The sequence below is a fragment of the Delphinus delphis genome, chromosome 6 (genome assembly GCF_949987515.2).
Source record: "Delphinus delphis chromosome 6, mDelDel1.2, whole genome shotgun sequence".
In the NCBI taxonomy this organism is placed as follows: Eukaryota; Metazoa; Chordata; class Mammalia; order Artiodactyla; family Delphinidae; genus Delphinus; species Delphinus delphis.
The window spans coordinates 98,315,959-98,343,399 of record NC_082688.1 but is presented as its reverse complement, the minus strand read 5'-3'; the positions used below and the strand labels follow the sequence as shown (position 1 = coordinate 98,343,399).

At 43.3% G+C, this 27,441-nt stretch overlaps 1 long non-coding RNA gene across 1 annotated transcript; it reads left to right on the top strand.

Annotated features, from left to right (window-relative positions):
* Positions 1–327: 327 nt before the first annotated feature.
* On the top strand, positions 328–27,441 carry LOC132426764 (uncharacterized). Its single transcript, XR_009519768.1, has 4 exons — positions 328–457; positions 1,281–1,319; positions 23,638–23,770; positions 27,157–27,441. It is a non-coding gene; the product is annotated as an uncharacterized lncRNA (long non-coding RNA).

Genomic DNA, 27,441 nt, shown 5'->3' with positions numbered 1-27,441 from the left:
TTTCACCTTTTTCAGATAACATAGTATAATCCAGGGAGTTACATTGCCCCCTTTCCCAACTTTGTCCTATTCTATGGGTTAGAATCAAGTCATAGGTTCTGCCTGCACTCACAGGGTTGGGATTACCCAAGAAAGTGACTCCCTGGATGAGTCACTCTAGGGTGTGTCTAACATAGATCTATGGGAATAATGCGATAGAGAGGAAAAAATTTGATGATGTAAGAGAGAAAGGGGAAGAATGCTGGACCAAGGCCAAGTTGGTGAGAAGGGACGGGCTTCAGTGCACAAGAAGAGGCATTAGGCTGAGCTCAGAATACAAACATCCATGGACAGAGCTGCAGGAAGGAAGGCCAAGTGATTGGATGCCCGTAGCTGGATATGTGCGATGGTGGAGCTTGGTGAAGGCCTCTCTTTCTGTTTCAACTTTCTCAGTGAGATAGGAGCAAGGGCATTTTGGGTGAGTATGAGGATGCAGGAGGAGGTGGTGGAGGTTTAGTTCAATATATGTTCATATGTCTTATCATACGGCTAATATATATTTATATGTTTAGTATAATGCATTTATATCATCACTTTAATTTGTTCTGTACTCCCATCTTTATGGAGATGGAAAAGAGAATCTATAGAGTCAGTGTCAGAGGACATGGGGGCAGAATGGGTAACCTAGAGCTCTAGCATAGAGTGGCCAGAGGCCAGATTGGAACATTTCAGGTGAGGCTAAGATGACCCATTCAGCTCACAGGGAAAATCAGAACCCAAACCAAAATGCAAACTGAAAGGAGGCTAGCGCTTCAGCACTGAGCAGAGAGGGGGCTGGTGGTCTCATCACTGTGGCTGGTGTTACTCATGTGTTGAGGGCACATTTAACAAGTGATTCAGACTCCGCGGCTGCAGCTTAATAGACATTGCATATTCAGTATTTTCATTTATGGCTCATCAGTGCAGGGCTTGTCCTGACTTATAAACTACATGGAACACCAGTATCACAATGCATTTTCTCCATAAAATTTCCCAGGTAATTAGTTTTATGGAGTTTTGCCATTTGGCACATTTTCTCTCCATTCCAAGCACTTCTGGGAATATCTGAACTCCCGAAAAAGAAATCTCACCACATAGCTTTATTTAGAAGTTAAATTCACAGAAAAACACTCCATAGTGGAAATATCAAGCATTACATGTAGAGTCTGCACAGAGAAACCAATTCCCGGCCAGCCTCAAGCTTAGAAATGCATTCATCTCGTCCACAGCCAATGGTATTTTCTTTAATCTCCCTCCCCCAGGATGGCACATGAGACCTGGAGAGAGGCTTGCTTCTCTAGGTAAGTCATTCATCTTTCCAGCTTTTCTAGAGTTTCATGCATCCACTGATTCTCATCCCTCCTACCTCTAGACCCATTCTGGGCACATCCTCACCAGACCTGCCCTGACCCTAATCTCTGAGGTAGCAGGAAAATCCTCTCAGAACTGCCATCTCTTCTCTCTGCAGAGTCAGCCTGGCATCCCCTGTGGTCTTTACCTTTCACCTTGGTACATCCTTAGATTGTGAAGCCCATGGGTGTGCAGTCCAGTCTGCTCTGTGCTTGAACTTGGTACATCACTGCACTTACTTCATGTTGGGAGAAGAGTATGTAACTTGTTTTCCTGGTGGTGGCTGTTTCGTTCCTCTGTTTCTCTATACCTTTCTGTTGCTCTCAAAAGCCACCTTTGGATCCTCTAGGGAGCCTCATAGCTAAGAAGTCCTTGTGTCACCCCCAGTGAGGAAAAGCATGCCTGTGGACCTGCTGAGCTGAACACCCTGCATGACACTGTCTGCACATGGCTGGCCAGTCACACACATCTGACAACACCCTCACCCCCAACGCCCTGGAGCTGAGATCAGCTCTAAATGTATCAGGGTAGAGTTTCTTCCAAGGAAAACTGACATTTAGACAGCTGAGCGTTTCTTATGTGGCTCTATTGGTTTTGCAAAGCCTAGTACACCTCCATTACTCTGGAATTATAACCTTTGGTATTGTGATCTGTTCTTTGACTGTCAAAGAAGAAGGTAGTTTGATTTGCATAAGAAGCTCCAGGGTCCAGGGGGAAGGAAGAGATGGAAGCTCCTAATACCTTCTCCCTGGGAGTTGGATCCAGAAAATACTATGGCATGCTGGAGGGTGTAGGAAGGGCCACACATGTTGTGCAATGAAACAGAGTTAAGGAAAAGTGTGCCAAGCCTGGGGGCCCGGACCCATTGCAGGAGGAAGGATGTTTTGACACAGCTTGTGGTTGATGACCCCAACTTCTCCACAAAGTGATTGATTTATTCAACAAATATTGAATGAATATGTATTGAATATTCTAGGCACTGTGCTGGGCTTTGAGAGTATGTTGATGGATAAAACCTATATGGTCTCTATCCGTGGAGTGTTTATAATGTGGGTGTGTTCAGAGAACCATTGCTAAGCATGAGTCCGAGGCTGGGATCCCATCTAGGGCTCTCCCATCATTTCGGTGGGGTCTGGATCCTCAGCGCACCATGGATTCACACCTTTTGCACTGTGCTGCATTACTCTATAACAGCGGCACCATGCGGCCACTGGGAGTGGATGGTAGTGGACCAAGGATCCTTTCCAGATCCCTTTCATCAGAGAGGAAAGGGAGAAGCATTCCAGGCAGAGAGAACAGCTTGTGCAAAGGCCCTGCCTTATAGGAGGGAGGCGACCATAGACAATGAGTGAAGACAAGGCATTAGATGTGGGTCTTTGTCTTGAGGGACATAATAAGAGCTGAGTTTGAACAGATGAGTCAGGCTGTGGGATGGAGAGTGGATTGAAGTGGTAAAAGGGTGGGTGTGGGGAGACCCTAGGGGGCTATGCAGCAGCTCAGATTACAGTATTGTGCCCACATTGTTAGATTATGTGCTCTAGAAGTGAGAGAACATTGAGCAGGTGTCCCCACAATATGTATTTGTTTCTTTATTTCTAAAAAGTATACTGACATATAATGTGCCTTATAAAAAATATGTGCACATATATAATATATAGAAATTAATAATATTGACATAACAATGAAATAATGCTTAAAATATTTTTGTTTATTTTGTTAATGGTTCAAAAATATGCTTGAATATGCTTCATAGTATTTATTGAATCTTAGTGTATCATTTTGCAATATAGAAATTCAATTTTTAAATAGTTCATTTCAATATTTAGTTTTATCGTCTGTCTATTGCTGGAAAAAAACATTTTGTAAATATATGTAGGTCAGAGTACAAGAAGGTCAAGTGTATGTCATTGGCTGCTTTTACATCCACGAAATATATGAAGGTTTTTTTTGAGATTTGGTTAATAAATTTCTATTTTCCTTGATGTCAAGTCAGTTGTTCTTGAAAACAAATCTGAAGGTGTTTCCTTTTTATATTTTTAACAAATGGATTAAAAAAATTAAATACTTAATTTTAAAGACTTTAGACATAGTAGAATAGTCCATTTTCAACTTTGTAAAGTGTGTCTACATGATAAATTTTAGAAGTGAATCATTTATATCATTTTTGGCCATAAAATCATGTAATAATATTAACATTTCAAATACTCATTTCAAGATGCTCTTGCCTTAGCACAGGTTTCTTTGAAAAGAATCCTCTCACTCATTCCTAAAACATTAAACATTGAAGGAAGTTGATTCAGTGTTTTGTGTTTGTGTTTTAAAACTATCTGCCAGGAGGCGTATTATTAATAGCTACATGCCTTCATAAAAGATCAGGCAATTGGGAGCACCTGTGTTTTTGTAAAGGAAGAATTAGTAATTACTAAGTTAGATGACCCTATGCACATGGGCAGGTGTTAACCTTTGGGTGGTAAAAAAAAAAGTACAAAAGATTTTCATAGTCACGTCCCATCTTGTTAAGAAGAATTAGGAGGATTCTAGTAGCAAATAAGAAAATACCATCATAAACCAAACAAGACCAGAGCATGTCAGGAGGGTGAGAGAGAGGGCATTGCCATTTCTGCAGAGTCGTGCCCCCTGTCTTCCTGTGGGACACTTTGGATTCTAAAGTGACACATAGTGCTGGTTTTAGAGATCCCTAAAAGTGGTGAGATGGGACAGTAGCTTAGGTGATAGCAATGGAAAGGGGCAAAGTGAATAAACCCAAGTGCTGTTTGGGGGTAACACTGACATCACTAGCTGATGGGTAGGATCTGGGGTGTGGGGGAAAGGTGGGTGTTAAGGGTGATTCCCACGTTTCTGGTTTGTACAATTCACGGGGCAGTGGCACCACTTCCTGAAAGAGGGAGCATAGGAGATTCCGTTTGCAGAGGAGGTCCTACATTTGAGTTGAGGCTTGGTTAGTGTGAGATGCCTCTGAACTGTCCAGACACAGTTGCAGATGGAGGTCTGCTCTGGAGCAGAGGCCTCAGTATCCAGCCTCTGTGCCCAAGGTCTGTAGAACAGACCCTGCCATTGGGGTAAGCTTTCTCTGGCTCTTGCTTCTCCCTGGGTGGCTTACTCTTCCTAGATATTTTTGTCTTGGAGAGACAAAATACAGAAGAGAGGCTGGAAGGAATGCTTGTGGTCTACACAGAAGGAGTTCATCACGTGGTCCAGCCCAAGTCACTAGAAGATGCACTGGACCTCGGTCCTCAAAGTTATAAAGTAGAGCTTGGCTGATCTTGTCTTCTGCGTATAGATTTCCCTTGTGAACTTCACAGTGACGGGTGCCCTTGATAGAGCATGAAGCGTAGTTCAGGTCCTGGGATCTTGACATCTGTCTGTGTAAGATGATCACCATATCTCCATATACACCTATGCCTCTCCTTGGTCCTCTGCCTATGTCTGTCACCCTATTGGAATGACTTGCATTTGGGGCAAGTCAGGCTGTTTCTCAATTGTGTGTGTGTGCACATGTGTGTACAGCACAGCTGTGTAGCCATGGGGTTAGGATGGCAGGATCTGGAGTCTAACAGCTGGACTGCTAACACTGTTTTTCTTCTTTCTACCTATATTTTCTTGTTTAATTTATTTAACTTCTTTGTGCCTTGATTTCCTCATAGCCAAAATGGTGAAAATACCAAATCTACTACAGGAATCGTTGTACGTGCAAATTACTTACCATCATGCTTGACAGAAAATAACTACTCACTAAATGGGTACGTGTCCAGCCACCCCCAGAATACATGATGTAAAGAGTCAATCTTTTTCTTCAAAGTCTGCCTTTCAAGGGCCTCTTTCCCATAAGCCTCCACACCCCACCTCTCTTATAGTCTGTCTCCATAACAGAGTATTTTTATACCTTTATAAGCAAGAACATAGTTTCTCATCCAATGACATTTAGGGTAAAATTTACATTACTATTCTCTCACACTGCTGGAGAAAGTTTTCCTTCTTTGATTTGTTCTTTCATTAATCATTTTTTTCCTTCTGTTATTCATCTGACCCATACTACAGGCCAGATATTGTGTCTGGCAGAGGCTGTCAAGGAGCTCATAGTCTCATGGGACAAGTGGACTTGTTCAAACTAATTCCAGTTCAAGGGACAGGGCAGAGGACGTCCTGGGGACTCACAGTTACTAGATGTTGACAGTGACCCTGCCCCTGGGCTGTTGCTCACACCGAACCTGAAATAGTCTTTCTGCCAGGAAAACCTGGGGAACCTGCTGGCTGGTTGGGAAATCAAAAGGCAATTGGCTGTCAATTTACATTCCCACCAACTGTGCAAGAGGATTCCCTTTGCTCCACACCCTCTCCAGCATTTATTGTTTGTAGATATTTTGATGATGGCCATTCTGACTGGTGTGAGGTGATACCTCATTGTAGGTTTGATTTGCATTTCTCTAATGATTAGTGATGCTGAGCATCCTTTCATGTGTTTGTTGGCCATCTGTACATCTTCTTTGGAGAAATGTCTATTTAGGTCTTCTGCCCGTTTTTGTATTGGGTTGTTTGTTTTCTTGATATTGAGCTGCATGTGCTACTTGTAAATTTTGGAGATTAGTCACTATGGAGAACAGTATGGAGGTTCCTTAAAAAACTAAAAATAGAACTACCATATGACCCAGCAATCCCACTACTTGGCATACACCCTGAGAAAACCATAATTCAAAAATAGTCATGTACCACAATGTTCATTGCAGTTCTACTTACAATAGCCAGGACATGGAAGCAACCTAAGTGTCCATTGACAGATGAATGGATAAAGAAGATGTGGCACATATACAATGGAATATTACTCAGCCATAAAAAGAAATGAAACTGAGTTATTTGTAGTGAGATGGGTGGACCTAGAGACTGTCATACAGAGTGAAGTAAGTCAGAAAGAGAAAAACAAATACAGTATGCTAACACATATATATGGAATCTAAAAAAAAAAAAAAAAGGTTCTGAAGAACCTAGGGGCAGGACAGGAATAAAGATGCAGGCGTAGAGAATGGACTTGAGGACATGGGGAGGGAGAAGGGTAAGCTGTGACGAAGTGAGAGAGTGGCATGGACATATATATACTACCAAATGTAAATTAGATAGCTAGTGGGAAGCAGCTGCATAGCACAGGGAGATCAGCTTGGTGCTTTGTGACCACCCACAGGGGTGGGATAGGGAGGGTGGGAGGGAGACGCAAGAGGGAGGAGATATGGGGATATATGTATAGCTGATTCACTTTGTTGTAAATCAGAAACTGACACACCATTGTAAAGCAATTATACTCCATTAAAGATGTTTGAAAAAAAGGCAATTGGAAATGTGGGATCTTTCTGTGGGAACTAGAGAGGGGACAAAGGTGGATGGAGTACACAGATGTACCCTGAATCCTGGACACAGCCCTTATTTGATGCTTTTCTGGTGGTTGAAATTGAATTTTTGTGGACTAGTCACTGCCTTCCCTTTTGTGGACTGGTCACTGGTCCTGTCCTGGGCGACACAGCTTTCGTCCTAGCATGGAGATTCACCTATAGTGTGCAAATATCTCAACTTTGTTTGCATTGTTCTCTTTTCCAGACTGCACAGTAGCCCCTCCCTCAACCAGACAACTCATGTCAGCATCTCCTGCCTGGCCTTCCCATCCTGCTCTGGCCAGGGGCTTCTTCTCCAGGCTCCCACAGCACCGGGAGCAGGTCTTTATCACAACACTTATCAACCTCAGTTGAAATGTTGATCTTCTCATCTGTCTGCTTGAAGAGCCACTGAGCTTCTTGAAGGAAAAGAATCTGTCTTATTCTCGAAGCCCCAGAAAGAATGTTAGAATGAATGAAGGCACTGTGCCAGGTGCCAGGCAGGCTTCTATTCTTGTTGACACTGAGGAACGTGACAGGTTTGAGCAGGGCTATGAGGTCATCGGAGGAAGTGCAGGGGCACCACTGCCCGGCATGCCCAGAGCTCACCAAACAAGCCTCTTTAAGGCAGACATGCCCGGGGACCAATGTTAAGGAGAGGAACCATTCTCTCCACCCTCTAGCCTTCTCTTGTCTTCTGATGGCAAACACAGATGGGTATTGTGCTTCAGACATGCACTGTCCCCTTGACCTTTCCCTTGGCCTCTTCCTGACTCTCTAGCCCAGCTACATTAAGTCACCTCACTGCATTCAGCTCAACTTGATTGACTGAAGCTTTCAAAGGCAATTACTTTTATCTAAAATTTGAAGACCCCACTTTGGTAACAGTTTTTATTCCAGTTGTGTGTTTTCAAAGCTATTAACTGTACCTTGTCCTCAAAATGGAGCTGAGCCCTTACTTGGGGGTCAAATGCTTCTTGGGGGTAGGTCCAGCTCTGGGAGGGCAGTAGGTCCCTTCCGCTCCTACCTGAGCTTGAAGTGCAATAGGCACATCCTCCCAGCCCCTCTGCTGGTCCACCCAAGCCTTGGCCTCCTAGGGGTGGGTGTTGGCACTGGCTCATTAGGGAACCCTCTGCAGTTGGCTGAGCTCCTCATGGTCTGGACTTTTGTCAAGTGCTAAAGTATAGTTCTATCATTGGAGGTGCCCACATTTCAAAGAAAAAGATCCAATTTCCACCCCCGATGGCATGCAAATCAGCTGTGTCTATAGGTGGCTGCTGTGCCTGGAGAGAATGGAAACTAAGAGGTTGATAGATAAAGAACAGATATTGGGAGGAGCACAGAGGGTATGACACAAGTAGACCCATTTGTAGTGGACTGAATTATTGGTCTTACTTCTTCTCTCACTCCATCCCATCATACTCTTTGCCATGTAACTGAAGTCTTCCCGCTCCCATTAAATGTTCAGTGAATTTCCCACCTCTTGACATTGGGTGAAGCTTAGTGATTTGCTTTGGGCAGAGGAATGTGGCTAGAAGTGCCAGTGTGACAGTTCTGAGCCTAGCCCCTAAGAGAGCCGTATGTTTCTGCTTCCTCCCAGTGGCTGCACTGGCTCAGCTGGAGTCCTAGGACACACCCAAGTGGAGCAGATCTGAGTCTGAACCACAGCAGGGAGCCAAGTCCAGCCAGATCCACAGTTTAAAGCAGAGATGCCTGGTTTACATCAGCCAATCCACAGATTCTGAGAAAAAACTGATTTCTGTACTAAGTTTTCAGGTGGTTTTTTATGCAGCAGTAACTAGCTGATAAAACGCCCAAGTGGAAGATTTTGGAAGATTTTGAAATGGGTAAAGTGTATCCAAATTTCCTTCTCTCCTTAGGTAAGAACATATCTTTTCTGTAATATTAATAAAAATTAGGTTAACATCAACTTCACTTATGAAACACTTGCAGTGTACCAACTTCTGTTACAGGTAACTTACATGCATTATTCCATTTAATCCTTACCACAAACCCTATGAGTAAGGCATTATTATCAAGCCCATCTTACAGATGAGGAAGCTAAGGTCCAGAGAGGGTAAGTAATTTACCTGAATTCGCACAGATAAGAAGTGGTGCTGTAAGGTTCAAACCTAGGCAGTGTAGCTCCAGAGCCCATATTCTTATCTGCCATTAACGGTGACTTTAGTGCTCTTCTCTCTTTCTCTTATCAAGGATCAAAAAAGAATGCAAGCTCAATCCTGTCACTTAGTATGACTCTATGGTAGCATCTATGACACATTTGGAAGGGCTTACTTTATAACCCTGAGCCATAGGAGTGTATTAGGAGGGCTTTCTCCTGCAAGGGCACTTGGTGCATTCCTGAGCAAGGTGGAAGATGTGGGTGGCTTCTCTCTGCTCCTGAAACAATGCTGCCAAGACCAAGGCTGACTCGGCATTCCAGTGTACCGTGAAGTCCTGCACATGTCTGTCTTCTGGCTGGTGGGCTCTTTGGACCACCCTGAAAGTACAGAATAGAACATAGGTGTGCCACTCTCTGTCTGGGGCTGTGTGGTACAGGGGGACAGGCATCTGAGTCCCAAAGAGCCATGTTCTAGCTCTGCGCAACCATAGCTATTTAGTCTTGGAAGGATCAGATGCGTGTTAACTAGTGCTAATTTAAATACTGGAGAAAGTGGTTTGGAAACTGAAAATATATAGATGCTAATGATAATAATTACAATTGCTAAGACTCATGGTTTGAAGATTAGAGATGCAGCTCTTTAACTCAGGCTAGACTTTTTCTGGCTGATTCCCTGGGCAACCTAGGAAGTGCTAGAGGCTTATTCTCAACATCTCATAAAGCTTACTTTTATCCCTCCCTCGCTTCCTTTCCCTTCCTACCCCCTTCCTTCATATATTCAGCAGCACTTATGAATCTGGAGGTACCCGTTTCTAAGACGGGCATTGTGGAGAAGGATGAAAAAACCAGTGCATTGCAGCTAAAACCATCTCAGGATTATTTTCCATCCCTTACCCTCATCCCCAGTTATCGGTAATCTGGTGCCCATGGCTTGCATTTCTTTTCCTCTGTGGAGGGCCAAATTCAATAAAGTACCCAGTTTCCACATCAGAAACATATGGGGACCCCTCTTCCTCCTATTCCACCCAAACTAAGTAATAGAGAGCCTGGCTGGTGGCAATATTCATATCAAACTCAAATCCCAGCCTGGGAAAAATAAAACAGAATGCTGGAGAAGGACAAAACACATGTGACACGCTGAGGAAGATGAAGAATAAATTACCTGAGACATGAAAGGAAGGGAATTGCATATATCGTAACCTAATCTTATATGAATAAGGCAGACGTGGTTGGTTTAATAGGCTCTGGAAAACTGAAGGGACCCAAAGGGAGAAAGTACTGGTAACAAATGAGATGCAGATTTTGGAAGAGAAGCAGGCAGTTCCTTATTCCTAGTGAAAGCTACAAGATGGGGTGTTTTTTAATGAGGCTGAAATTGGAGAGGCCTCGCCCAGGCTGAGCAGAAGGGTCAACAGAGGGACCATTCAAGATCTTGGCATCTGAGTGAGAGTAACAAGGCTGCAAATGTGAACGGGCCAAAGTCAGACACCAGCAGGGTCTGGCTAAGCCAGACATCAGCCTCATGTGTAGGGAGAGAGCCAAGGTCAGGTACTGATATGGTCGGCCTGTAGCTGCCAAGTCTGAGGAGCCGCCAGAAGCAGAGACGGGTGGGGACTGACAATGGAGAGCTGGAGGACATCCTGAGAAGGCAAGCTGAGTGAATTCGGAAGTGTGCGTTTGTTGGGTTTGGGCAGATTCTCAGGGGCAGACTCTGCTGACGACTGGATCTGACAGGTGGATTTTTAGAAGGCCTCGAGGCTAAACTCGAGGCCTGGGCAACAACGTCCCTGCAGGTCTGAAGGCCTTGGCCTTGAGCACATCCAGGTATAACTGTCACAGTTTTCCACACTGGGAGATGAGCTTTTGTGCAAGTAAAACAACTGGAGAGCAATGCCAAGGTGAGGCTGGGACGTGTGCAAGCTGGTGGTTTACACTGTTCATTTCAGAGCCAGGAAATCCAGGCAAAAGCAGCAGAAGGAAATAGATCTTGAGACACAACATTATGGCAGCAAATATGATGTGGATTGGGAGTGGGGGGAGAGAAGTCAGGGAGGCTGGTGAACAGACAGTTGAGTCTTGGATGGGGAGGCCTCTGGACACAGCAGGAGAGAAGCATCATATCATCATGGTTGAGGACACGGGCTTGGGAGACAGCTTTACCTGAGAATCCCGACTCTGCTACTTGTGGCTCTGTGACCTTGGGAAAGTTATTTAAATTACTCTTGCCTCAGTTTCCCTCTCTGTATCATGAGGTTTGGGATGAGATTTAAATCAGTCAGTCTTTACAAAATGTTCAGGATACTGCCTGGTACATGGTAAACCTTGCCTATGTGTTAAGTAAAGGATATAATAAAATTGGAAAAGAAAAAAGAAGATGCAAGGGCTCATCCCCTGTTAGATGGTGCAGAGGAAATGGAGACGGTGAGGCATGGGGTGTGGGGCATGATAGATTGGAGGAGGCAGGGCCTCTCCCCAAAGAGCTGTCACACAAGCCAGGGGCTTCCCATGCAGGGCCGTGGAAAACCTCCAGATGTCACAATAAAGTCCGTGATGCAGTGAGTGAGCTGTAACGTTGTGAAGTGTTTTCTTTCCTTTGTGCCAAATTTTGAACAGAAAGCAGAGGATGGAAGAGCAGAGGCCATGAAGGCGAGAGATGTGTTGACCTCTCTATGGCCTTATAGGTTTACAGATGAGTCTTGGCCTAAAACCAACCAACCCACGCAGTCACCAACCAACTAACCTACCAGCCAGTCAGTCAACCAGCCAACCAACCAACCAACCAACTAGTCAAACAACCAATGAGGTACCGATTTTAACTGCAGGCCACTGGAGATGTGAGCTTGGATTAAGAGAGAGGGGTCTTAACATGGACGTGCAGGCTTACCCAGTAGCCACAGCTGTTTCTCTGGAATTTGGATCCAGGACTTGGAGCTCCTGCTGCCCCCAGGCAACACCATTTCCCAGGCCAAAGCCTCTCCCTTCCTCTTCCTTTCTCCAGCTTCTCCACCTGTGCCTCCGTCTGCTCTAAGCTGCTCTGCAGCCCCAGCAGAGAACAGAAGCTCATGGCTACCAGGGAGCTGGGGAGACTGCCTCTCCTTCCTAATGACTTTCTCTTGCCATGCTGCTGTTAGGAGTAGTCGTGAGGCTGCAGGAAATCGGCCTTCAAAAGCAAAACTCCCAACAGTGGATTTTGTTTTCTGGAAGTACATTAAATGAGCAGCTGTGCGAAAGGGTGAAGAGGAGAGAGAGGGGAAGTGAGAGAGGGAAGAAGCCACGGCAGGGGTTGGGCTGGGACGGCGAGAAGCATGTGAAACTTTCCAATAGTTATGATCACAATTAACGGTGATAATAAAATTAACAATGCCCCCCAAGGCCTGGGCTCCATCTGGGTGCACTGCCGTGTGGACCATCAGCCAGCTGTTGAGGGGTTTGTAGAAACTCCTGCTAAGCCAGGGCACCGGGCTTGAAGATGGCGAATTTCCCTCTGGACCTCACCACACTGGGCCCTGCTGTGGCTGTAGCCTCCCTCAGGGTGATACCACCTGGCATTCCCCACCAATGCCCCCCTGCCCCCAGGAGTGCTGCACAGCAACTCACACTCCCACCCTCCCTGTCATGGCCTCAAGAAGCTGAAGGGGACGGGGCTTTTAGGCATCCTCTGGGTAAAGGGCCAGCTGCCCCTTCCCTCCCTGATGGGCTCCAGGAATATGGAAAACATCCACGGATGGAGCCAGGACAAAGGATGGAAAAGTAGGTTTTAAATCAAGACCAGTGTCACATCTGGAGTTTGTTTGGCCATTTGTTCCTACCTTTTCTGTCTTCATCCAAGGGCTCAGGAAATCTCTATTAGCTTCAGGGAGGCAGCTCAGTTTCCCCTGATTCTTAATATACCTTCATGGTGAAGAATCACACCAGAAATACATACCAAGGTTGGTGGGTACATCGGGGCAGAAGTGGACCTTCCAATATAGACAGCAAGGTTGAGAACAGTTGTGGGCTGTCTATAAGGAGTGTAATAGGTGCAGACTCTAGCCTTGAAGATAGGAATTTCTTCCAGCTTCCTCCCTGGGACTAGTTCTGGTCTAGAGACAGGAAACCTAGGCAGCCGTCTAGAATCTACCATCCACGATCTTGCTTATCTTGGAGAAACCAGCATATCTTTATGAGTCTTAAGTTTCCTTCTTTTAAAAATGGGGTTTTGTGGTGATTAGAGGTCCTGGGCATAGGCTTTGGGTTTGTAAATCCCCTGCACTGTATGGAACATTCTGTGTATGTGATTTTACGTTTGTATATTTTTTTCTGGGGCAAAGGTCTATAACTTTCCTCAGGACCTCAAGTGGAGGTCCTTGGAGTAGGCATTTCTCTGTTGCCCTTGACAGCTAAAAATCTTCTCAGAGTCCACAGCTCAGGCATGTGACCATCCCAGACCATCTCTGCTGGGCTTTTCACCCACTTCTTCTAGTCCTATTATTACCTTGATTTTTGTTGGTTTTGGTTTTTGTTGTTTTCTCTTTCTTGCCATCTGGACCAAGGCTTATCTAGCCTTTCAATGGTTAGAGTACAATCTCCATAGTCAACTCCGATCTGACATAAATTTTCATACCATTCAAGATGTGCACACAGCCTGGACAACGCGGTTTAAATGTCCAAACCTTTACGTTTCCAGTAAATTCTCTTGCTTCTGGGAGTAGAGTCACAGAAATCAGTTGCTGGGTTCCCTGACTCTTGCCTTCTCTTTTGTCCTCATATCTTTTTTCCATCTTCTAGATGAGCTTCCTGTCTCTTTAGGCACATGGAACATCAAATCTGGAAAGCTTATTTCAGAGAGGAAACATTTGTTCAGACCTGCCGTATCCTACTTGTCCAAACCTTGTGGATGTACTTTGGTTTTCTTCAGGCATTATTTATAATAATCCTTTTTATTTAGAGAAAGTTTTTAATTTTTCAAGGTTTTTACTTGATCACATGACAGCCCTGTTGGGTAGTTATCAGATGAGATGATGCATATGAAAGCACCTTGTTCTGGGACAGGTGTAAGGTGGGAAGTGAAAGAGCATCATTTTACAAGCAATGGCATGAAAGCACAGAGCAATTAGATGTGAGTTGGTAGAACATGCCAGGGGCTTTAGAAATGGGCAGACTGGGGGCTGAATGCTCGTCTCTTTTTGACTGGATGTGTTATATTTGTCCTGGTGCTCAAACTCTCTGAGCCTCTGTTTCCCTATATAGGAATGAAATGATGACAGTAATGCTTAGATCCCAGGGATGCCTTGAGGATTAAAGGGAATTGTGAACACAGAACACATAACACAGTGCCTGGCACACTGTGACTCTCAGTACTTGGTACATTATTATTAGGGAAAGGTTAACCCAGAGATAGGCATACACCCACCTCCATTATAGAATTTTTGCATCTGCCTCTTGACTGTAAGTTGCTAAAAGATCCCAGAACAACAACACAGTCAGATATGGAGGGAGAAGTAAAGCTCTGCTATCCTATTCCCAGCTCAGTTTATAGATGGTAGTTTTATAGCCCAGAGTAGGAAAGTAGTTTTCCCCATGGCACACAGCTATTTAGAGGCAACAAGAGGGTGAACACTCCCTCTCTCTCACTGAGGGGTTTCCCAGGAGGCAGGACTTTTAGAGCTAAACCTGGGACCATCCTGGGCAAACCAAACTAAGCTGGTCACCCAAAGCAGTGATGAGACAAGGTCTTGGAAACCTGTTTTCCAGCCAGACCAGTAGCCTTTTCACTTATGAAGCAAATGTTCCATACAAGTGGATCTGTTCTCTAGTGCTTACTGTTCTGAAAATGTCCTCCCACTGATACGTCTGGTCCCCTATGCTGTTCTTATGCTTCAGAGGATATGTGAGCACACTACTACTTTCTCCACGGGGCTTCCCTCCGCGTTTACCCCGATCCTTCTGAGCTCATAGTCACAGGTGAGCCTTGGCATGGTAGGGCCAGCATGTCACCCAAGACTGGAGCACAAGGACTGGGTGAGTGTGCATCCGTCTGCTGAGAGCCATAGTGCCTCTGGCATGTGATGCTAGGGGTACCTGCATCCAGGCCACAGGGAAGGGAGATAGAATAAGAAATGTTTGTGGGAGCTTGGGCTGACGGTAGGGAGAATGGGAAGCAAGCTAAAACTTGTTACTCGTCACCTGCCTCTTCTGGGATGAAGTCACTAGCCACTGTAGTCACTGACCTTCAACACACCCTGAAAGGAGTTCAGGACAGAGATTAGGAATGAGGCACTCTGTGCTCTGGGAAAAACTGGCAGAACAAGTCTTCAGATAGTTAGATATTTTCAGGAGATTTTATGAACACGCATTCTTGCATCTTCTCATATCTAAAAAGCACTAAACTCATTAACGGAGACATCTGCTCTTCGTGACTAGCAGCAATTTTCTTGTGACTAGCAGCAACTTCCTGCCAAAATGTGTGCTTGACTGCATGGATCTCCCTTCACCAAAATCACATATACACTGATCTTCCCCCCTGACTCTTTGGAGCAGTTCCTCAGAGCTATCTGAAATGCTGTCTCCTGGGCTATAGTCCTCATTTTGCCCCCAATAAAACTTAACTCACAACCCTCATGTTGTGCATTTTTTTTTCCAGTCAGCAGTGACATTGAGCCTAAAACAAAGTTGGGAGATGGATGCAGAAAAGAATGGGGAGTTGAGATTGTTGGCATGAAGTTCTCTTTGTAAGTGACATGTCACACTTTCTGTTTGGATACATATAACCAATAAGGAACTTGCCTCCAGATTGTATAAAGAATTCCTATAAGTCAATGAGAAAGGGACAGATAATCCATTAGAACAAAATAGGCAGAAGCCTTAACATCTGGAGGGGTGGGACAGGGAGGGTGGGAGGGAGGGAGATGCAAGAGGGAAGAGATATGGGAACATATGTATATGTATAACTGATTCAGTTTGTTATAAAGCAGAAACTAACACACCATTGTAAAGCAATTATACTCCAATAAAGATGTTAAAATATATATATATATATATATATCCAGTCAGTAACATAGGAAAAGATGCAAACCTTTAGGAATTAGAGAAATGCAAATTAAAACCACGTACATTCATCAAAGTGGCTAAAATGAAACACCAAGTGCTGGTGAGACTGCTAAGCAACTGAAACTCTCATACTCTGATGGTAGGAGGATAAAGTGCTACAGACACTTTGGAAAACTGATTAGCGTCATTCACTAAAGTTGACTATACAAATACCCTGTGAGCTATCAGTTCTACTCCCAGGTGTGCACCAAAACAAAAATGCATACTCATGTGTCAAGACGTAAGGAATGTTCTTAGCAACATTATTTACAGGAGCCCCAAAGAGGAAATAACTCAAATGTCTATCAAAAGTTTGATGAATAAATAAATTGTGACATCGTTATACAACGGAATGCTATATAAAAATGAAAATGACTTATTCCCATATCTAACAACATGGATCAGACAAAGAAAAGTACATATTACCTATATGATTCCATTTATATAAAGTACAAAAATAGGCAAAATTAATCCATGGTTTTAGAGATCAGGATGATGATATCTTTTGGAGACTTTTAGTCCTTTTTAGTGACTGAGAGGGAGTATGAGCGGAGCTTCTTGAAGTGCTGTCGTTCCCTAGATCTGGGTTGTTGCATGAGTGAGTTTATCTTGCAAAAATTTATTGAGATGAGTCCATATAATTTGAATACATTTCTGTATGTATATAATTCCTCAATAAATACATTTATTTAAAAAATGGATGTAGGGCTTCCCTGGTGGCGCAGTGGTTGAGAGTCCGCCTGCTGATGCAGGGGACGCAGGTTAGTGCCCCGGTCCGGGAAGATCCCACATGCTGTGGAGCGGCTGGGCCCGTGAGCCATGGCCGCTGAGCCTGCGCGTCCGGAGCCTGTGCTCTGCAATGGGAGAGGCCACAACAGTGAGAGGCCTGCGTGCCGCAAAAAAAAAAAAAAAAAAAAAAAAGGATGCAATGTTTCCTCCCTGTTCTGAGTCATTGTGCAGCTATGGGCAATACATCTGGGCCTTAGTTTCCCCAGGGCACTAATCCTTCTATCCAGAGTTATGTGGAAAGCAAGGTACTCTTACCTTCCCCTAGGGGTTCTATCCCATAGGCTGGAGAGCCACCAGAGCTAGCTGCCTTCCCTCTCTAGGATGAAGGCTCCCATACACAATTGGGTGATAGACCCCTCCAGCCCCAGCACCCTGTTACTTCCTCTCTAGAGAGATAAAACACATTTTCCATTTGTTCTGGGCCCCAAAGAGTACCGAGCCATTTGTTCTAGAACTTTGACAAATTGACTTATGCCAATCTCCTCTCTTCCTCCAGCCATTCCCACTTCATTTCAGGCCACTTAGTCCATTTTTTTCCCTTACGTCCTTGGTTCTCAAGACTGCCCACTTGGGCTGAGCCTTATTTGATGACAAGTTGTCAGAACAGCTCTGGCCATAGTTTTCTTTTGTGATTTAAGCCAAAAAGAAAATTTGACTAGGGAAATTAGATGGAGGTGATTGCAGCTAAAGCGCCTCTTACTGAAGCTTTTGGAAAATGTAAATGTCATCGGTCTTGTCAAAGCCAGACACAGGAGAAAATAATGACTAAAGGTGGACCAAGATACACGCTGGGACTGCACAGACTTAGAATTAGCCTTCCTGTTTGTTATTATTCTTTTCCTTGTAAGTAGTGGGGTGGAAGGGGGAGGAGAAGAAAGGGAAAATAGGAGGGGAGAGCAGGGTGCGGTGGAAACATGGGGAAAAATGGCAGAACCTGAGCAGTGTTTTTATTTTCTATGCCTCTTGAGCATGGGCAGCATCCTGGTGACTCCCAAGCAACTGTGATGAGGGAAGCTGGGGGCTGACAGCATGACACTTGGCTGGGAATTGGAATTGAGGACAGTAGACCAGGCTGGGCTGGCAGAGGAGACATGGACTCTCTGGCCGCTGTGCAGTCATCATAGCAGTTGGAGGTTGACTGGGTCATTCAATGCACCCTTGCTTCAGTGACCCCTTGGGAAGTGCACTTACATGAGAAGGACCAGCCCACCACTCAAAGAGCCCCTGAGAATCATCTGTATGTGAGACCAGCAGTGGAATACAAAGAATCCCATGATGCAGCCTTATCCTGGAAGGGCAGGCTGTTGAGAATCCAGAAGTGGGACTCTGAGGAAGGGTTGGTGTTAGCTACAAACCTGTAACCAGAGGGAACTGCATATGTGGAAATGATGGGAAACTTGAAACTGACAAATCAGAGGTTGAGGGGCAAAGGAGAGGTAACAAGTGAGTTACTTAACCAGAAATCCAGTAGACATTGAATTTGGAGCATCTATCCAGACAAGACTCAGAGAACTGACCCTTTGTGCAGCGTCCAGACTGGTGATGGTCAGCTCAGGTGAGAGCAGGCAGGAGGCAACAATTAGCCATACTTGAGGAGGTGGGAGTTCTGGGAAGGGAAGTCTAGCCATAGGTTCCAGGTCAGGCATAGTCCAAGGAATCAAGGAAAACTCAGTCCTGGGTTATAGGGAACAAAGTATTGAGCTTCAAGAGTAAAATCTAGTTTCTTAGGAGTAGACGTCCAAGGTTAGAGAGGGGACCCAAAGATCTCTGGGGAAATGATCTAGTGGTTCTCACAGCTCATCTCCCTGAGGATATTAATTCCCTCTTCTGTAGGGAAGTGAGACTATATTTCAGGGTTGAGTAACTATAGCTCTAAAGTGAGCAGAATGCAGGGAGCCTAACAGCTCATTATGGAGGCATCTAGTCCGTACACTCTAGTTGGAATAAGGTGCATTAGGGCTGAGTAGCCCAGACAATCAGAAAGCAGAGAACTGACTGCAGAGAAGAGAGGGATTCTTTAAGGTTGAGGTCATTGGTGACAGTTTTGTGGAAGCACTAAGACTCAGACTCAAAAGTTTCCATCTCCTCTAATTCTCCAGGATCAGGACCAGCCAGATGATAACATCTAGAGGCACCTTCATTATTTCCCATCAGCATTAAATTATACTAAGTTCCCCTTTTGAGGATTTTCTTTCCTTCTTAGAAACACCTGAGTTTGAACTAAATAATTTGTAGGATTCCTCCCCAGTTCTACCTCTTGTGACATGCCACCCTTGCCTGTCATCGATGTGCTTGAACACATTACTCATAGTCTCCTGTAATTCCTGGTTTAATATCTGCTTTCCCAGATCTCTGAAAGCAGGGAATTTGTCTCTATTTTTCATAGTGTATATATGTCATGAAGGAGGCACTCAATACATATTTATTGAATGAATGTATGAAGAGCGGCCGATATTCTTTGACACCTACCCATAGGTTTGACACATGGGGCCATCATGAGGAAGAGTCAGCTCCCTCCCCTCTCTCACTGTAACATTTCTTCCTCTGATGCTCATGGTTCCTGAGCTATGTTTCTTGGGGAAGATGATTTTTAAAGAAATTGATTCCCCATTTCAAGTATGGTAAATCCAGAGGCAGATACCTAAGTCTGAGTTAGATGTCTGCAGAGGGCAATCTGACGTCAGTATGATAGCCTATGTGACTTACATGCTCTTCCAGTGGCAGCGAGTACAGCTGGAATATGCTGGATACTGTCCCTTATTCCAGCATCGGGCATATTGTCTCTGGCAGCAAAGGCAACAGCATCCCATAGTCACTGTGCACTTTTCTGGCCTGACCCACTGCATTCTCCAAGGTGTCATCCTACACGGGACATACTCCTTGATTCCCAGCCCCTGGACCAGATTCCTCTGTTGTCCTGTACCCTCACCCTTCTTAGAACTGAAGTCAGATCAAATTCCCAGGACCTCCCCTTCCATGGCCCACGTTTCTGACTGAGGGAAATGAGTCTGAGCTCAGGGACCTGACGTTCTCTCTCTACTTTGGCAGGTGTTCCAGGCCCCTGTCCTCCCCTGGGGAAATGCATTCGAGTCCCTTTTTCTCTTTCTTTTATAAATCACAGCCCCAAGGGCAGCGCTGTGGTAAGTGGATGGTCTGGGCTGCAGATCTCCAGAGCTGGCTGCCTGGCTGAGGCTCCCAGCTACTGACTAAAGCTGGCTGAAGACATTTCCCCAGACAGATAGAGACAAAGGAAGGTTGGCCAGGGGGCCGAGCCTCTCAAGTACTTTATGTCAGAAAAGAAAAAAGGAGAGAAAAGAAAAGAAAAAGCTCTTGAGGCTCTAAATTGGCTTTGGAGCATTCTGTGGGCCATCTTCACATCCAGCACCTGCGGTCACTGTACTTTGTGAATTTGTAATCTGCAGATGGCCGGGAGGCTGGAGCAGAAGGACACGGGGACACTCTGATGTTGCTTCTGTCTTCCCACTGTTCTACCTTCCTTACATCTCATTCTCCAACCCTGCCTGTGCATTTCCTTCAAGGAGGATCTCAACTCTCCAGTCGAGCACCCCCTTGATCTTCACTTTCCAGTGATCTCCTGCCACTTGACTCCTTCCTCCCCAGCTCACACCCCGCCCCATTCATCATACATTATACATTTGCCACTGTGCTCCCCTTGCACCATTCCCTGCAGGCCCAGGCTGACCATATCCCTTGGTATCTAATAAGACAGTGTGATGAGTTCCTATCACCTTCATTTATTCTTCGCTCTGACCCCCGAGGTCAGTTCTATTCTTTCCATTGTCTAGATGAGCAAACTGAGAGAGAGGTACTAACTTTTCAAAGTCAGTCTGCTTTGAAACAACAGTCCACGCTCTTTATCAACAAGTTGAATGCCCTTACTGTTATATAACAGCTGCCACAGACCAGGGAGATGATACAGCTGGGACATGTCATGAGCTTTCACTTAGAAGCAAAAATCAAATGTTGTGCCCCAAGAAGCAATTTCCATCTCTGACTTAATATTTTGAGGCACTCTCTCCCAGGCATCTCCTTTTCCTGTCCACTGGGCATTCCCCTTAGCCAGGGGTAACAGTGGGCCCCACCACCCCATTTGACCTTGGCTTAGCTAGGGGAGTTTGCTGTTGGATGGGGAAGGGGAGATGACCTGGCCAGCATGCACCTCAATTAGCAAATGCGTTTTAGTTGTTGAATTCATTACTGCAGGTTAATTGAAAACTGAGAGTGAGGCTGGATAGCACAGTTTAATTGCACCATTGGAAAAGGCAACCTCCTGGCCTGAGAGATGGAGGAAGCTCCTGAAGCTGCAGTTGAAATCCTGTTTTCTCCTCCTTAATCTGCTCTTGAATTCATGAACCTGAAGTTTTGCAAGCCCCGCAGAAAGGGGCATCCTCTTTTTTTTTTTTCATATGTATGTGTACCATCTTTATTCCATAATTGCAAAACATTTTCATTTTTAGATTTACAAATACCAAATAACCCAATGAATGTTTTTATTTCTATATCATCTGTTTCTTTCCAGTTGCCTTGCTACACATACCTGTCTTCAGCATTGTTATGGCAAATATATCAAGTACATTTTAGTGCATAAACATTATAAGAGATGAAAGAATAAAGTCACATGTCTTTTTAGCAAAATGGGATGATTAAGGTTCATGCATAATATTGTGTGACACAGTTCTTCCTGTTGAATAACTAACTGGATGAAAATACCATATTTCTTTTTGTCCTTAGAAACATATTCTTCACTCATTGATTCTTTTTTTTTGGATGATAGCTGTTCTTTTATTTTTAAAAAAACATCTTTATTGGAGTATAATTGCTTTACAATGCTGTGTTAGTTTCTGCTGTATAACAAAGTGAATCAGTTATACATATACATATGTTCCCATATCTCTTCCCTCTTGCGTCTCCCTCCCTCCCACCCTCCCTATCCCACCCCTCTAGGTGGTCACAAACCACCGAGCTGATCTCCCTGTGCTATGTGGCTGCTTCCCACTAGCTATCTATTTTACGTTTGGTAGTGTATATATGTCCATGCCACTCTCTCACTTTGTCCCAGTTTCCCCTTCCCCCTCCTCAAGTCCATTCTCTAGTAGGTCTGTGTCTTTATTCCCGTCTTACACCTAGGTTCTTCATGACCATTTTTTCCCTAAGATTCCGTATATATGTGTTAGCATATAGTATTTGTTTTTCTCTTTCTGACTTACTTCACTCTGTATGACAGACCCTAGGTCCATCCACCTCACTACAAATAACTCAATTTTGTTTCTTTTTATGGCTGAGTAATATTCCATTGTATATATGTGCCACATCTTCTTTATCCATTCATCCATTGATGAACACTTAGGTTGATCCATGTCCTGGCTCTTGTAAATAGAGCTACAATGAACATTGTGGTACATGACTCTCTTTGAATTATGGTTTTCTCAGGGTATATGCCCCGTAGTGGGATTGCTGGGTCATATGGTAGTTTTATGTTTAGTTTTTTAAGGAACCTCCATACTGTTCTCCATAGTGGCTGTATCAATTTACAATCCCACCAACAGTACAAGAGTGTTCCCTTTTCTCCACACCCTCTCCAGCATTTATTGTTTGTAGATTTTTTGATGATGGCCATTCTGACTGGTGTGAGATGATATCTCATTGTAGTTTTGATTTGCATTTCTCTAATGATTAATGATGTTGAGCATTCTTTCATGTGTTTGTTGGCAATCTGTATATCTTCTTTGGGGAAATGTCTATTTAGGTCTTCTGCCCATTTTTGGATTGGGTTGTTTGTTTTTTTGTTATTGAGCTGCATGAACTGCTAATGCCTTTCTTCTCTAGCAGTCGGCCATTTAAACCAGGCTACCTTGAATGTGGGCACAGTTTGAGCCCAGCTTTCATTTCAGAGAGCCCATTTTCAATGGCCTCTGTGATGGCATAGCACTGAACACTGTCAGTAATGAATTGTGTCATCACAGGCACCCTGTCCCCCAAGCAGAATGGTTGGCCGGTCCTCAGCATAGAATCAGAGGTGTTGAAAGGTTAAGTGCTTACATCAGAAACAGCAAGGACTTTAGAACCAGACCAACTCAGGTTTGAATACAGCTCTGCTGCCTATAAACTGTTAGATCTTGCTTCTCACAGCATCAGTTCTTAATTGGAAATGGAGAAAAGATTATGTACCTTTAGGACTATTCCAAAGAGAAAATGAGACAATCAATGTGAATTGCTCATTCCTCCAACTGACATCTAATGGATCTCAGCAAAAGCCCCTTCTCTTTCTCCTACTCTTTTGGGCCACAGCTAGGTTTGCAAATACATTTGAACATTATTTTCCAACTCCAGTTACATTCTCCACCTCTCTTCTCTTGAGTTCTTCCTGATTTTTTCCTGTCAATACACACACTTCAGATGCCTCAGGAACGTGGAGGCCAATTTGTGACAGCTTGATTCCATGACTTTGCCATTTGTGGTTAACTTTACCACGCAATTTAAGAAATAGATTGATAGGAGGTGATAGCCTAGTTCCAGGGTCCCACAGCCTCAAATTGACAGGAGAGCACATTCCATAACACTTGAGGTGTTAATTACCTTATATGAATTATCTCACTCGTTTCCACGTTTTCAGAGGTATGTATTAGTTTAAGAAATGCTTAATCTTCTATAATAGATAAACTCTGATATGTCCATGACTTAATTTCTTGCAAAGGAAAATCCCACTGTGTGGAGCCCAGGATTGGGAGGTTACTCTCTCTGCCCACAGGGACTTGGGCTGATGAGGATTTTGAGTTTTCGCACCAGGCTTCCCAGGTGGCCCTGGCTGGGGAAAGAGACTGTAGAAAAGGGAAGGGAGAGAAAGAGGGATCACTGCCCTTGACAGGATTTTTTGCTCTTTTTTTTCGCCAGACACAGGCATCATTCCCCACATTCCTGTTTCTTTGGTCAGAACTCAGTCATGTGGCCACACCTACCTGCCAGGGGAGCTGGGAGACAGAGTCTAACTATGTTCTCAGAAAGAAGGGGAACATCTCTGCCACAGGTAGGTATGAAAGTCCCCATTTTGCAAATGGGAAATGAGTGGGCACACAAAGTAAACAGGGGAGCTAATTTCTCAATTTGGGCCATAGTTTCATTTCTCTTCAACCTGCTTGGAATTATGTTTTTGAATTTCCAAGTATATACCAGAAATACATATTTTTACTAAATAAAAATCAAACTTGGACAAAACTTGAACCCCAAAGGGATAATTACAGCAATTCTTCTCAAAACTGAGTATGTGTTAAAGAGCAGGAGATGCAAAACCTTAGGATAAGCTTGGCACACCTGAATGATTAATTTTTGGTTAATAGTGAGACATCTATTATTTGTTTGTACATGTATGTGTGTATGTTTGTTTGTCTACTCTCATTAGGCTGTGAGTTCCTTGAACATTGCATCTAGCAATTTTGTTCTTAATAGTAGTGACTTAATGAAGATTTGTTCAATTGAATTGATTTTAGCCTTTTGGTTATAATATATAAATGACCACTAAAAGGGCTATATAGTGCTACCAAGTTCTTTTAGCTTTATAATCTTCAGAGAGATCTCCACTCATAAATGACACCTATGAAATTGAACTGCTATACACTGCTCAACAGCAAAATGGTGGGGCAAAATCTGGATGGATGTAAGGATATGAAAGAGTGACATCGCCCTTTGCAAATTATGTTATATGTAATATCTAGTACCATCATTTAAAGAGCGAGTCAGCATTCTTTTCAAGGTTTCCATTAATTTTTGTTACTTTCTGATATTTTGGGAGGGACTTTTTCATTCTTGAATTGTTAATGCTCTTGTTTTCATTCATCTCTATAATTTAGTGCCATAACAAATGTTAGAAAATGGATATAGGAAAGAAAAATTCTCCCTTTCAATGGGGGAACTCTTTGTACCCACAGCTAATACCTGTTTAAATTTTTTCTTTTTTTTTTGGGAAGGTTCCCTAACATTTAGTTGTCTATAGGACTTCCTGTACACTAAAATATCTAGGCACTTCTGGCCTTTAATATTAATATAAACCTAAATAGCCAGATCAATTTTAAAATAAGATTAAAGTTTTCCAGCAATTTGAAGAAAAAATAGTAAGGTATTAACATTTTTCCATTGAAGCAAATCTGGATATATACATAGTAGAATGTAAAATTTATATGAATTTTTAAGATTAAAAATGGAACTTCAAATAAAAAACTGTCTTGTGGTGGGCCACTGCTGTGTCCTTGGACACCTAGGGGTTCAAGGTCTCTCTTTTTAGTTTTAATGGTGGAAAAGTTTGAAATGGTTTAGAATTTTCTTAATGAAAAAATTATGTGGCACTTTTTTTTTTTTTTTTTTTTTGCGGTACGCGGGCCTTTCACTGCTGTGGCCTCTCCCGTTGCAGAGCACAGGCTCCGGACGCGTAGGCTCAGTGGCCATGGCTCATGGGCCCAGCCGCTCCACGGCATGTGGGATCTTCCTGGACTGGGGCACGAACCCGTGTCCCCTGCATCGGCAGGCGGACTCTCAACCACTGCACCACCAGGGAAGCCCCTATGTGGCATATTTAAATGTAATTTCCTACTAACCCTTACTGTAACTTTTAAAAATAATCTGTATTATGTCTTGGAACTTGCCTCAAATTTTATTTTGGTTATCAATGTTCTACAAATTTCTGGAGCCCACCTTTATGAGTTTGAGCCACCATAGTCTTTTAAGCGTATCTCTCTAATGATAATTTGCCTTTCTCTTCAAGGGTAATCTCACTGTTTCTTCCCCAATCCAAGAAATATCCTGTCTTACTTCTCTAGTCAGGAGCTACTTTGGGCTTTCTCTTAGCTAAAAACCTCTTTCTAGTGGACTGGGAACAATAAAAACCTTGTATGCTTTTCTTACCACATCAAGAGAACATCATTCCAACTCTTCTTATCTGCTTTCTATAGTGAGTTAACCAATTTAATCTGCATATAATGACTGGGACTAATTAACAGTTTTCCCACAGCTGGTTCCCTCTAGAAACATTTAGCAACTGCTTTCTAGTAGAAGCTGTCCTAGAAACGGAGTTCAACTTAGCAATATCTCTTTATAATAGAGCAGAATGTTTTCATGTCAACTGGCTTTATCAGGAAAGGCAAGAATGGCTCACTGGTATCGTGGATCAAACAAACGCCTTTTACAAAACATCGTGTAACTCAGATATGATGGGGAAAGCCCCCTCACAGCTATCATTTATTTCTTTACTTTCATCTTCATTTATTTATTTTATTCCATTTTACTTTTTCTTTCTCAACTTTTCCCTGACTCTCCACAAGTGACTTCACATCTGATAGTATCCCACCAAATAGCCCTTTTTTTCCTTTTTCCTATTTTTAAACTCTCTATGGACCTTAGGTGCACAGAATTGGATTAATCATGTCTTTAGTACATCACTCTCATCACTGGAACATACAACTTTATTTAGTATTTTTAATAATGTAATGAGCATTTACAAAACCACCAATGCAAATGAAAGCTAGGACATGGACAGTAACCTATATCTAACCACATGGTTGCATTTCATCCCATCACATCTCTGGCTCCTCCCATCTGAAACAAACTTTATCCTGAAACCTGTATCCATCATTTTCTTGCTTTGCTTTTTAAATCGTTTTATTTCACCTGCATGTAGTCTTTAAAAGCATATTTTGATTTTAGTTATTTTAGACTCCACAAAAATATCAAGATCTATGTAATTTGGGATGGTGGTGGTTACTTTTCCACTTAATATAAAAATGCTAAGATTTATGCATATCTTTGCAAGTTTATTCACTTCTACCGCTTATCTATCTTGTGACCGTTTCACACTTGGTTCATTTATTCTCCCATTGATGAGCATTTGCGTATTTTCAAGATTTTTTGCTATGAAGAACTATGATCATTTGAATGTTCTTGTATACATCTCCTTTTGCACATGCTCAAAAATTTCTTTTAAGTATGCATTAAGAGAGAAATTGCTGGGTCATACGATGTATAAATGGTCAAATTTAGGAAATATCACCAAAGTTTTATCCAAAATGATTGCATCAATTTACTGCATCAATCCCAACATGTCTTCTCCAATTCTTCGTTTTGTCAGATTTTTAAATGTTCTTGACAGTTAAATAACTTTAAAACATGGCCTTAGTTTTCATTTCAATGATTAAAGGTACCTTCTTATGTTTCTTGGTCACGTATTTCTTCTGTGAAATGTCTATTTGTGTTTGTCTATTTTTCTAATAGGTTGTCTGTATATTTCCTATTGATTTGAAAGTCTTTATAAATTTTATATGTTAATTATTTGTTGGAGCCATGCAATACAAATATATTCCGTCAATATTAATTTTATTTTTACTTTCCTTAAAGAATATTTTAATGAATAAAAGTTCTTTATTTTAGGGCTTCCCTGGTGGCGCAGTGGTTGAGAGTCCGCCTGCAGATGCAGGAGACACGGGTTCGTGCCCCGGTCCGGGAAGATCCCACATACCGCGGAGCGGCCAGGCCCGTGAGCCATGGCCGCTGAGCCTGCACGTCCGGAGCCTGAGCCTGTGCTCCGCAATGGGAGAGGCCACAACAGTGAGTGGCCCGCGTACCACAAAAAAAACCAAAGTTCTTTATTTTAACATGTTTAAATTTATCAATCTCACAACTTATTTAATTCTTTAAAAATATCTCTTAATAAAG